The sequence below is a fragment of the Triticum aestivum genome, chromosome 5B (genome assembly GCF_018294505.1).
Source record: "Triticum aestivum cultivar Chinese Spring chromosome 5B, IWGSC CS RefSeq v2.1, whole genome shotgun sequence".
Classification (NCBI taxonomy): Eukaryota; Viridiplantae; Streptophyta; class Magnoliopsida; order Poales; family Poaceae; genus Triticum; species Triticum aestivum.
This window is the reverse complement of record NC_057807.1, coordinates 176,065,025-176,075,968: the sequence shown is the minus strand read 5'-3', so window position 1 is coordinate 176,075,968 and position 10,944 is coordinate 176,065,025. Positions and strand designations below refer to the sequence as shown.

General features: G+C 45.9%; 1 long non-coding RNA gene across 8 annotated transcripts; it reads right to left on the bottom strand.

Moving 5' to 3' along the window:
- Positions 1-4,727: 4,727 nt before the first annotated feature.
- LOC123110948 (uncharacterized) lies at positions 4,728-9,189 on the bottom strand. Of its 8 annotated transcripts, XR_006453875.1 has the most exons (5): positions 8,898-9,189; positions 8,165-8,213; positions 7,748-7,915; positions 6,633-6,717; positions 4,728-6,557 (listed from the first exon to the last, which is right to left on the bottom strand). It is a non-coding gene; the product is annotated as an uncharacterized lncRNA (long non-coding RNA). The 8 variants fall into 8 exon arrangements; XR_006453870.1 differs by having other exon boundaries at positions 4,728-5,052; positions 5,257-6,557; positions 7,748-9,189; XR_006453877.1 differs by having other exon boundaries at positions 6,633-7,288; positions 8,165-9,189.
- Between the last annotated feature and the right edge of the window lie 1,755 nt (positions 9,190-10,944).

Genomic DNA, 10,944 nt, shown 5'->3' with positions numbered 1-10,944 from the left:
GTTTTGCAGAGAGACTTCAGTCTCACTAGTAGTTCCACGTGGACTTCGACGTTTAGCTTGTTACCTCAGCTACGATCTTGTGCCCTCGGCAGGATCTGGTAGATAGTCAGGCTTCTCAGCCTTTTTCATTTATAGATGTCTGTACTCAGACATGATAGCTTCCGCTTGTGCTTTGACTTGTATGCTCTGATTGTTGGGTCATGAGACCCATGTTTGTAATATCTCGCTCCTCGGAGCCTATTGATTAAATTACTTGAGTCATAGAGTCATGTTGTGATGCCATGTTGTGTTTGCACATATCGAGCATATTGTGTGTATGTTATTAAAATGCTTGGTATGTGTGGGATCTGACTATCTAGTTGTTTATTCCTAGTAGCCTCTCTTACCGGGAAATGTCTCCTAGTGTTTCCACCGAGCCATGGTAGCTTGCTACTGCTCCGGAACACTTAGGCTAGCCGGCATGTGTCCTTCTTCGTTCCTGTGTCTGTCCCTTCGGGGAAATGTCACGCGATGAATACCAGAGTCCTGTTAGCCCGCTACAGCCCGGTTCACCGGAGTCCTGCTAGCCCAGTGCTACAGCCTGGATTCACTCGCTGATGACCGACACGTTCGATGCTGGGTCATGGATGCCTGTCCCTGTAAGTTTGTGCCACTTTGGGTTTATGACTAGCCATGTCAGCCCGGGCTCCTTATCATATGGATGCTAGCGACACTGTCATATACGTGTGCCAAAAGGCGCAAACGGTCCCGGGTAAAGGTAAGGCGACACCCGTGGGAATACCGTGCGTGAGGCCGCAAAGTGATATGAAGTGTTACATGCTAGATCTATGTGGCATCGAGTCGGGGTCCTGACATCAAGAACACTCAGCAGGGCGGCTTTGAAGAGGTATCCATGTTCTCAAAAGCTTCCTGCTGTGTAGGACTAAGATCGCCCTCAGGCTTACCCTTAGTGGCATCATAGCAATACATGATCTGAAACCAATATACTGCTCTTGTGCGCCACCTTTTATATTGCACCCCCTTAAAAGTAGGCGGCTTCAAAAGCGCAGCAAAACCACTCGGAGCAAATTGCCTATAATCAGGTTTTTGGATTGGGTTGTTGAATATTTGAGCAATTTACTATGAGATTTAATCTGAATCAGCAGTAAATAGATCATGACGACAATTGGAACCATCAAAGTAATGATGCGTACTAAACCAGGAGGACAGAATCACATACTATACAGCGGGAGCAGAACCTTTGTGCTTGATGTTGTCAGTCACGTCTTTGATGAAGAGGTTAGCGAGGTCGGGGAAGAAGGCTGTCGTTGAGGAAGTCATCGCTGGCAGCAGTCACAGGAGTGTGCTCCCCAAAAACCTGATTGCCCCTCTCCTGTACAGGATCACGAAAGGCAGGGTTCGGAGGACTGTTGTCCCTTCTCGCGATGCACGCTGGAAGGAGGGCTGGAGAAGAATTGTGTGGTCGTGCTAAGATCTGGAATGGTGCGAAACCATATGATACAGCGGCGGCTACGGTAGAGCATGTCAGGCAGGTCATGCGAGTAAGACCCAGTATAATAGTAGGCCTTTGGCCCCCAAACCCCACGTCCAAGTCAATAATAGCCCCACCAAGGTTTTTCTCGAAAAAACGGAGTAATTAAGGCATCCGTTAGTCCCTTTAGTATTTATCTGTAACATCCCTAGCTTTGCTATGCACTTGGACTAGCTTGGTTGCTGCATCATGTCTAAATTTCTTTTAAACTTGAAATGGGGGATGATCAAACCCCTAGCACCCAAACAATGATAATAGGTTCAACTTAAAAATATTTTCAATGAACCCAAATTGGTTTGCAAAAATGTTCATGATTTATGGAAAAGGGTGAAAACCATATCCAGAGATGATGCATTTTTTTCCAGGACATTTTTGGTATTTGAATTAACACAATACCTATTTGAGTTGGAGCAAATAAATCCTATAAATATATTTATTGCTCTAAAAATTCTGAAACTTGAGGTGGGGCCCTGTAATAATATGGTTTGCACCCACAAACAATTTCAGGATTTATGAAAGTGGTTTGGTCTTTGAACCAAATCAACACATACTACAAAAAAATAGAAAACAGAAACTAAAATAGAAAAAAAACCACAGAGAGAGTGACTTACCTGGCCAGCCCGTTACTATAGCAGCCCAGCCCACTGGAGATGCGAGTCATCCCCTACCTCACGCCAGTAAGCAGGGGCGCATGGCCTCCACATGCCCCCACATGCGCGGCCACCTTCTGCTTGCCACCGCTGTTGCTGGAGGGCGCCAAGAGCGATGCGACACACCCTGCATCTTTCCCCCTCACTGGTTCCTCCCTCTCCCCCTAGTGCTTGCGCCCGCAGCCACCCGAGTGAGCCCGTCGCCGCCGTTCACTGCCACCGCATCCACCATTCTCTCCTCGCCTCCCCGTGCTGCCCAAGACCTCCGTCGCGACGCCCTCGCCCTCCCCACCGAGCCACGCTTCGCCGGAGGCCCAGCATCGCTCCCATCTGGTCGTCTTCAACCACGGTACCCGCCGGACGCCGTTCGTCGATTCGCCTCCCTTCGGTCAACCCTGAGCCCACTGATCTGCGCATCGGCCCCAGTGAGCTCCGTCGTCATTTCCCCCTACTCCCCTGGTCGCGCTCGTCCGCTATCTCACCTCGCCGTCCTGGCCGCAAGCTCTGGCCGTCACGTTTCTCGTCGTCGTTGTTACGGTGGAGCAACGTCACGTCTGAGCACGTGGTCGATCTCCTGCTGCCCCGTAGCTACTGCATGTGCTCTCCGTTCACTCGAACGTGAGCTGCAGCCCCGTGGCCGCGCTATCCCGAACTCCGGTCGATGCCGAAGTCGATGTTGCGCTCGACTCAGGCCACCTCTCACCCTCCTGATGCTACCAATGGATGCGCACAAGTACCAGCAACCCGTAGCCGCAAACCGCTCGTCGATCTGTGCCCTATAGCGCGAACCCTAAGCCCTCCGCCGTGATGCGTGCTCGCCGGCGAGCAACCCCGACGGCTGCCGACGTGGCACCGTCATTAGTACTAATGATGGGGCTAACTAACCTCCTCTATCACTCACAAATTGGCCCCACGCCCTGAACTAATCACATGTTTATCCCCTGCTTAGATTAAGCTATTGCCCGTGGCCCATAGGTCAGTTTGACGTTGCCACCTCAGCGTTGACCTGGCCCCACTGGTCAGCCTCTGCTGCTGACCCTGTTTCACCGACATGCAGAACCCAATGGTCAGGTTTGACCTGGGTCAGTATAGTTGACCTAGTGACGTCATGCTGACGCAGTAATAACTTTTCTGGAATTGAAACAAATCTTAAATGATTTATTTATTTCAGAAAATGTTGCAAAGTTTGAAAATCATAGAAATTCAACCGTAACTCCAAATGAAATAATTTATATATGAAAAATGATCAGAAAAATCCAATCTATCTATCTGCACTGGTTTCATGCATGTTAAAGCTACTTAAACCTGTTGTTTATATCAAAACATGATAATGCACTCTATAAATTCATAGTTTGAGTTTGAACTTGAACCTTGGGTTCAAAATAACTCAAACCAATCTGGTTGTAGTTGCATTAGGCCAACACACTCATATTGCCATGTAATGATCATGCATCATATTGTGCATTGCATTGATTGTGTTTCCTTCTCTATTGCCGGAACTTGCCCCCTCTCGATAGACGTGGTTCCGACGACGTGATCTATGACACTGATGAAGAACTATACTATCTTTAGAAGTGCCAGGCAAGCAAAACGCCCTTGTTCATTCCGATACTATCCCACTCTCTTGCTCCTGCTCTCTTTTACTGCATTAGGACAACAATGATTCAACTATTACATGCTGCGGTAGTTGAACCCCTTTCCTCTGCATGACCTGTCATTGCCACAGTAAATAGATGAAACCCACTAGCATGACACTACTGGAAACAGGGAATTTGCCATCTGCCATGACAGATGGCAAAGGCATGGTCGGCGGATGGCAAAGGTTTGCCATCTGCCAGCAGATGGCAAACAGTTCGTCTGAAACCCTGCCGGTAAAGGCTTCTTTGCCGTCTGCTGGCTGATGGCAAAGAGCTTGTGGCTTTGCCATCTGCTGGCAGATGGCAAAGCCTCTTAACGGGGTTAGCCCCGTTAGAAGGCTAACAACATACTTTGCCATCTGCCAGTAGATGGCAAAGGCTGCAGGCTGTTTGCCATTTGCCAGCAGATGGCAAAGGCTGCATGCTTTGCCGTCTGCCAGCAGATGGCTAAGAGCCCGAATAGGCCAGCCAAAATTTTACATGTAGATGACACATGGCCTCTTTGCCATCTGCCAGCTGATGGCAAAGCTCTTTGCCATCTGCCAGCAGATGGCAAAGTGACTATATTGCCCCATTTAATTTTGATTTTTCTTATATCAGTTCCTTTTCACACAAAATCAAACACAAATATATTTATATGACCAATATAGCATATTCAACACATATTACCAATAGTCATGAACACATATATATCCAACACATGTTACCAATAGTAGCAAGTTTCATCCGTACATATACATAGTTTCATCAATATTACACAGTTTCATCCATAGGTAGCAAGTTTCACAAGGTCAAAACAAAAACTAAATACAAGCACTCCATCAACCCAAGCTTCCGTGATCTTAAGCAAATCCGTAAAATGGGAAAGAAGAAAGTTAGAAGAAGAAGACTAGAAGAAGAAGATTATTATGATGCAGAAATATGCATGGATTGTCAAAACTTGCATTATCCTACTATGACTAGTACAACAAAGATGAAGGTTGGCATAGTTCATGAACCATGTACATCATGACAAATACAATATCATCCAATGCTCGACTATGAACAAAATTGAACAATTACACCTCACAAAGGCAGAGCATAGAACCAACAAGCAAGTAGGAGGGGTATAAGAGGACTTGAGGAGCTCACTGGAGGGGGTTCTAGCCTAGGTCGAGCTTCGTCACCATGGATGCAGCTAGGGGAATCAGACGAGTCTACCATCATAGGAGCAGCAGCACCACCGCCGCCAAAACTGGATACAAAATAGCATGTCGTTCAAATTGTATTTTAAAAAGTGAGACATCACTGTGATCCAACAACCAGATGAAGAATCAGTGTCTGGCCTCGATAACCAATGTTTTTATGCAAAATGATTTCTGATATGAATTTACACACAACCAATATGTAAGTTCCGAGCAGATGCAAGAGAAGAATTGAAGTTATGCATACATCTTACCCTGTTACCATCAGATGCAAGTGGACGATCAGCTTAAGCTCACTTGAGCCCACAGAGCGGAGAGCATTTTTTCCAGATTATACATCATTTAAAATTGCAAAGTGGACCAAAGATAAGATAATTCATACATTGGATAAAGTGGCAAAAGATAGCAATGATGTAAATAGACATGGGGCATCCCAAATATACATTGGATAAAATGCAAGGTGATAATAAGATTAGATCTGGACACTTTTATTCCAAATTAGTAAGACTAAATCTCCCAAAAGAAAAATGGTTGTTCTACCTATAAAATATATAATGCAGCCCCAATTAAAAAAGGTAGAATAAATGATCCCACAAGTTGCATCATCACCCTAACTACGCAATTGTATCCATTTCAGAATGGCAAGCAAGCAAGTGTGTTGGGTAGCTACGTGGCTATAAACTTTATTGTGGTCGATGATACCAGCAGCCATTAAGTCCTCGTACTACCGAACAGAAGGATTGCATGCTTGCAGCTAGAAAGGACCTGGTACGACATCTTCTTTTATGTTATTTAGATCTATGCAGAAATATATCAACTTCATATTAGTAAATGAGATCAAACCTTCTCGGTAACAATGCTGCCATTGACACCAACATTCTTCGCAATCAATTTGAATGGAAATATTAAAATGCTCAATGGTTCAACATGATTGTTTGTGACCCACATGTGGTGGACCATGTTGGCTGCGAGTATTAGGGCAATGCCATTCGTTTATTTTACCTTATGCAACCAGGGTATCCTGGACACATCAACTTTTAGCAGCCAATTTGAAAAGAGTGCACACTCCACCAACAACAATACCTTACTCAGTGGCACCGTGCGAAAAGAAGAAGCAATTCAGAAGGTTTAAGGAAGTAACAAACTAATTGACTTAATTCTGCTTCTTTGATTAGCCTAATTCAGTTCTACCTAGAACCATCAGCAAACACTAAATGTATGTCAACATTGGACTTCACTCATGATCCAAGACATAACATGTCATGCTTTGACTCTGATTAAAGATATTTGAAATAGATTAACACAGAAACATAGGATCTATCATACTCGAAGCATCCACTTTTTAAACCTTGATATTTTGGTTCTTATCACAATCTCTAAACATGTGGTAGCATAAGATTTATCCTCAACCTCGGCTGAAACAGTTTTCAGTTCCGTCACTAACTCTGCTAGAAACTAACCTCTCAACTCTCAAAATGTGTGGAGCATCTCATCCTTTATAGCAATCTGATATTGAAGAAAGCACTTCCTCCAAAAAATTTAATTTCCTTGATACCTGAAGCAGAATACTTATCTACACAAGGGAGTGGTAACATATAAGAACACTAACATGATAAGATCAACGGATTACCTCAGTCAGGAAAAATGCAGACATGTATTCCCCTTCGTTCTTATTTGCAACCTCCTCTCTTTGTTGCCAGGTTAAGTAAGACAATCTGCAGTTATAAAAAACGATAGGTGAAAATCATGATTGTCTGCCCCAATTGATCGACCAACGATGGTCCGATACAAAACAGAGGAATAAAACAGCGACCAGGGTGATCGTTCTATGAAATATATGATAATCTCATATACATTCGTAGTACAATCAAAAATAAAAATATGAATTAGAAGGAAATGCATTATTTTCCATTTTTTAGCACTTCAGGAATGTAGCAGGACAAGTTGTATAACATGACATCAGACCAGCAACTTCCTTCAATCTAGAATGCTTATATCATTTCATGATATGAGCTTGCACACAAGACTCAAATGGGAGCATGAGGTAGGCTGTTTCTTCTAGCTAGTTATAAGATTGATGTGGTGTATTGATAAAAATATAATGGAATTATCACCATGAATTATACCCTATGCAAGGTACATATACAGAAAGAACTACAGAGAGACCATGTTAAAACTGTTCTAGAAGGGGAGATAATAGAACAGCATAGAATCCTTCCTCCTGAAGCCTCGTATAGTGCGTGCGCTTGAGATCGCGCTTGAGATCTCTTCCTATCAAGCTCCTCACTAAAAGAGAATAATGATAGTAATAAAAAATCACAGATAATAAACAGTACTGCATCGGTAATGTATACATAAGGGGCCTTGCAAACAGGTCTAAACTGCAGAAAGATATTTTTATGTTCATCCTCTTTTCTGGCAAGAGCTATTAATCGTTTCAAATGGTGGATTATGTAGATTATCATTTGTGATTATAATCACAAGGACAATACAGTGTAATAGATATAAAAATAGAACATGGTAGTATAATTTATTTTTAATAGTCACTGACATGAAAACATGACAAAGGAGGGAATTTCCCTGTCCAACAATGTCTACCGTCATTAAAAAGAACGACAATTGTTCACCAAACCTATGGAGTACTGAAATTTCCTTTCATTCCAGAACTTGTACTATTCAACACAACAACATTTCAAGTGCACTTAGATATGTCTAACAAAATGAATGGTAAATAAATAAACATACCCAGGGGATGCACCTTCTGCCCGTCCTTTAGAATGTAGAGTGTTTGTCCATATGGTACACATATGACATCTCTTCCTCAGAACTTAGTGTTTGCCCATATGGCACAAAATAACATCGGAAGATTTACAGCTCGACACCACGGAGCATAGACACAAATTCACCTACAGGCTGGAAGCATAGGTAAAAAAACTTGATTTAATCACCATACATATAACCACTGTACCTCATTCCTCCAATAAAAGTTTATTATAAAATGCAGCCGAGCAATGTGGTGTGTTCGAATTTCAATTGCACTTGGAGCAACGCAATCAGGTTGTTCCGAGCAGTACCATATGGTCCATAGATAGCACACAGCTACCTCCAATATCTAACTGCTATACAAAAAAATACTGTAAATAGTAAGAGCGAAGAGCAGACCTGCAAACGAAATCGCTGGAAGAAAGAGCATCACGAGTTCAATCATTTCCTGCCAACCGGGGGTTCGGCACAAAGTCAACGGCGGCGTATGATGATGTAGTATGAGGATGAAACAGAGAAGGGTTGTGGTGACATATTTAAGGTACTTGCAGCTCTCAACACCCGACGACACGAGGCGCCCCTGAACGGGCGCGAGGTCGAGGAGCGGGCGGTGCCAGGCAACTAGAAGCCGCTACCCGGAGGGATCTAGCGGCGCGGGACGGCCGGGTGCGAGCTCAAGGCGCCGGACCTCTTAATCATCTCACTTTAAATATCTCATTCCCTAGCAGAGACCACACACAAGCCACCACAGCCCCAACACGGCAACACATGCACGCGCCGCCCAGCCATCACACCACCACCCCGCCTCCGACCACGCTTCTGCCGACCCGCTCTGCCGCCGTCCACTATGCATCTCCCTCGGCTGTAGCCCCAGCAAGAAATACTAACAAAACGCGGCATCCCGGCGACCGGGGCCTGTCGATGAACAAGCAGATCACAACCCATTATCCCAGGAAAAAAACATAGATGAACCAGGTCGCGTCACTAGGCACTAGGCACGCGGCATCCACCATCTCCACCCAGCAGCCGGATCACGGCCCGAGCGCCATTCGCGTGATCCCAGGGCCCGACACCAACCCCGAACCAGACCAAAGGAAATCTACGGTAGAGAGGGAGGAGAGGGGGCGCACACCGTATCCGGCGTCGAGGGAGGCGGTGTGGAAGACGCCGGCGTAGGCGGATCCGTCACGGACCTGGACCTCGACGGGGAGGGTCGTGGACGAGGGGGAGGGCCGGTGACGGGGCGGGAGAGGGCCGGCGACAGGGCGGGGGAGGGATGACGACGGGGCCGGGGAGGGCCGGCGACGGGGCGGGGGAGCGACGCGGCCGGCGACAGGGTGGGAGAGCGACGGGGCCGGCGACAGGGTGGCGGCGGGAGAGCCTAGAGCGCCATCGACGGGCGTTGTCTGGTGCCTGGATGGGTGGGGAGAGAAGGAGGGGATAACCCCACAGTTTTTTTACCTGGAAAAAAATAACCCCATCTCTTTGCCATCTGCCAGCAGATGGCAAAGAATCTTTGCCGTCTGCTTGCAGATGGCAAAGAGGTGGGGCTGTTACGCCGTTACACTCTTGACGGCCACAAGATTTGCGAACCTCTTTGCCATCTGCTGGCAGATGGCAAAGATTATTTGCCATCCACTAGAAGATGGCAAAGAAATGGCTGATGGCAACCATGTTCTTTGCCATCTGTCAGTTCTTTGCCATCTGTTTTTTATAAGCAGATGGCAAAGACGTTCTTTGCCATCAGCTGGCAGATGGCAAAGAGCTGGCTGATGGCAAATTTCCTGTTTCTAGTAGTGTGAGTAGGAGTTGTTTGAGCCCTGATGTGCCTACTCATTCATGTTTGTTCATCATGCCTGCTACTGCTTAGAGTTGAGTCAGGTCTCATTCATCGGGGATGAATTGGGAAGTTGTGAACATGCCCTACTGTTGAGAACTAAGTGTGTGAATATGATTTAATAAAGGTAGCGGTGAGAGGCCATGTAGGAGTACATGGTGGGTTGTCTCATTGAAACTGTCCTTAGGAACTGAGTTCTGTGTTTGTGATCCATGAAACAGTTACTACCACACATTGGGCTCCGGGCACTCCAAGCTCTCCTGACTTATTAATCAACTCGATCTCTCTCCAGGAGTTGCAGCTAGTTTCTGGTGTTTGTAGGTAGTGCTAGTAGTCTACCAAGTGGCACCCGGTAGAGGTGGTCTTGGGACAGGCTAGGTGCAGTGGCACCGTGTACCAAGTGGCACCCGGATGATGGGCTTGGGAACCCTACTCACTTCGTTTGGGGCCGTGAGCGACACCCCGGCCGGATCTCCTTGCGGATGGAACCCGAATAGGCGAGAAACCTGGACTAGAGACTTGTGTCGTTAGTCAGGTCGTGGCCGACACCCTCGCCAGGCTTCGCTTGAAGGTTGCTGAGATACATGACGTGTACATGGCGGTAAGTGGCGAGAGCGTGTGTGAAGAAGTACACCCCTACTGGGTTAATATGATCTATTCGAATAGCTGTGTCCGCGGTAAAGGACTTCTGGGTTGCCTGTACAATTCATAGACAAGTGAAAGTGGATACTCTAAAATACGCAAGATAAGCGTGAGTGCTACGGATGGCGTTCTCGTAGGGAGACGGGAGCGGATCCATAGTGGTGTATTGATATGGTGAATATGTGGACTCGTGTGCGCCACCTCAAAAGAGTTACCTGCAGTCGTAGTTCAGGATAGCCACCGAGTCAAAGCTAGCTTGTTGCAGTTAAACCCCACCATCCCCTTTGTTGATAATGATGCATATGTAGTTAGTTCTGATGTAAGTCTTGCTGGGTACATTTGTACTCACATTTGCCTATTTTATGTTTTTGCAGAGAGACTTCAGTATCACTAGTAGTTCCGCATGGACTTCGACGTTTAGCTTGTTACCTCAGCTACGATCTTGTGCCCTCGGCAGGATCTGGTAGATAGTCGGGCTTCTCAGCCTTTTTCATTTGTAGATGTTTGTACTCAGACATGATAAGCTTCCCCATGTGCTTTGACTGGTATGCTCTGAAGGTTAGTTCATGAGACCCATGTTTGTAATATCTCGCTCCTCAAAGCCTATTGAATAAAATACTTGAGTTGTAGAGTCATGTTGTGATGCCATGTTGTATTTGCACATATCAAGCATATTGTGTGTATGTTATTGAAATGCTTG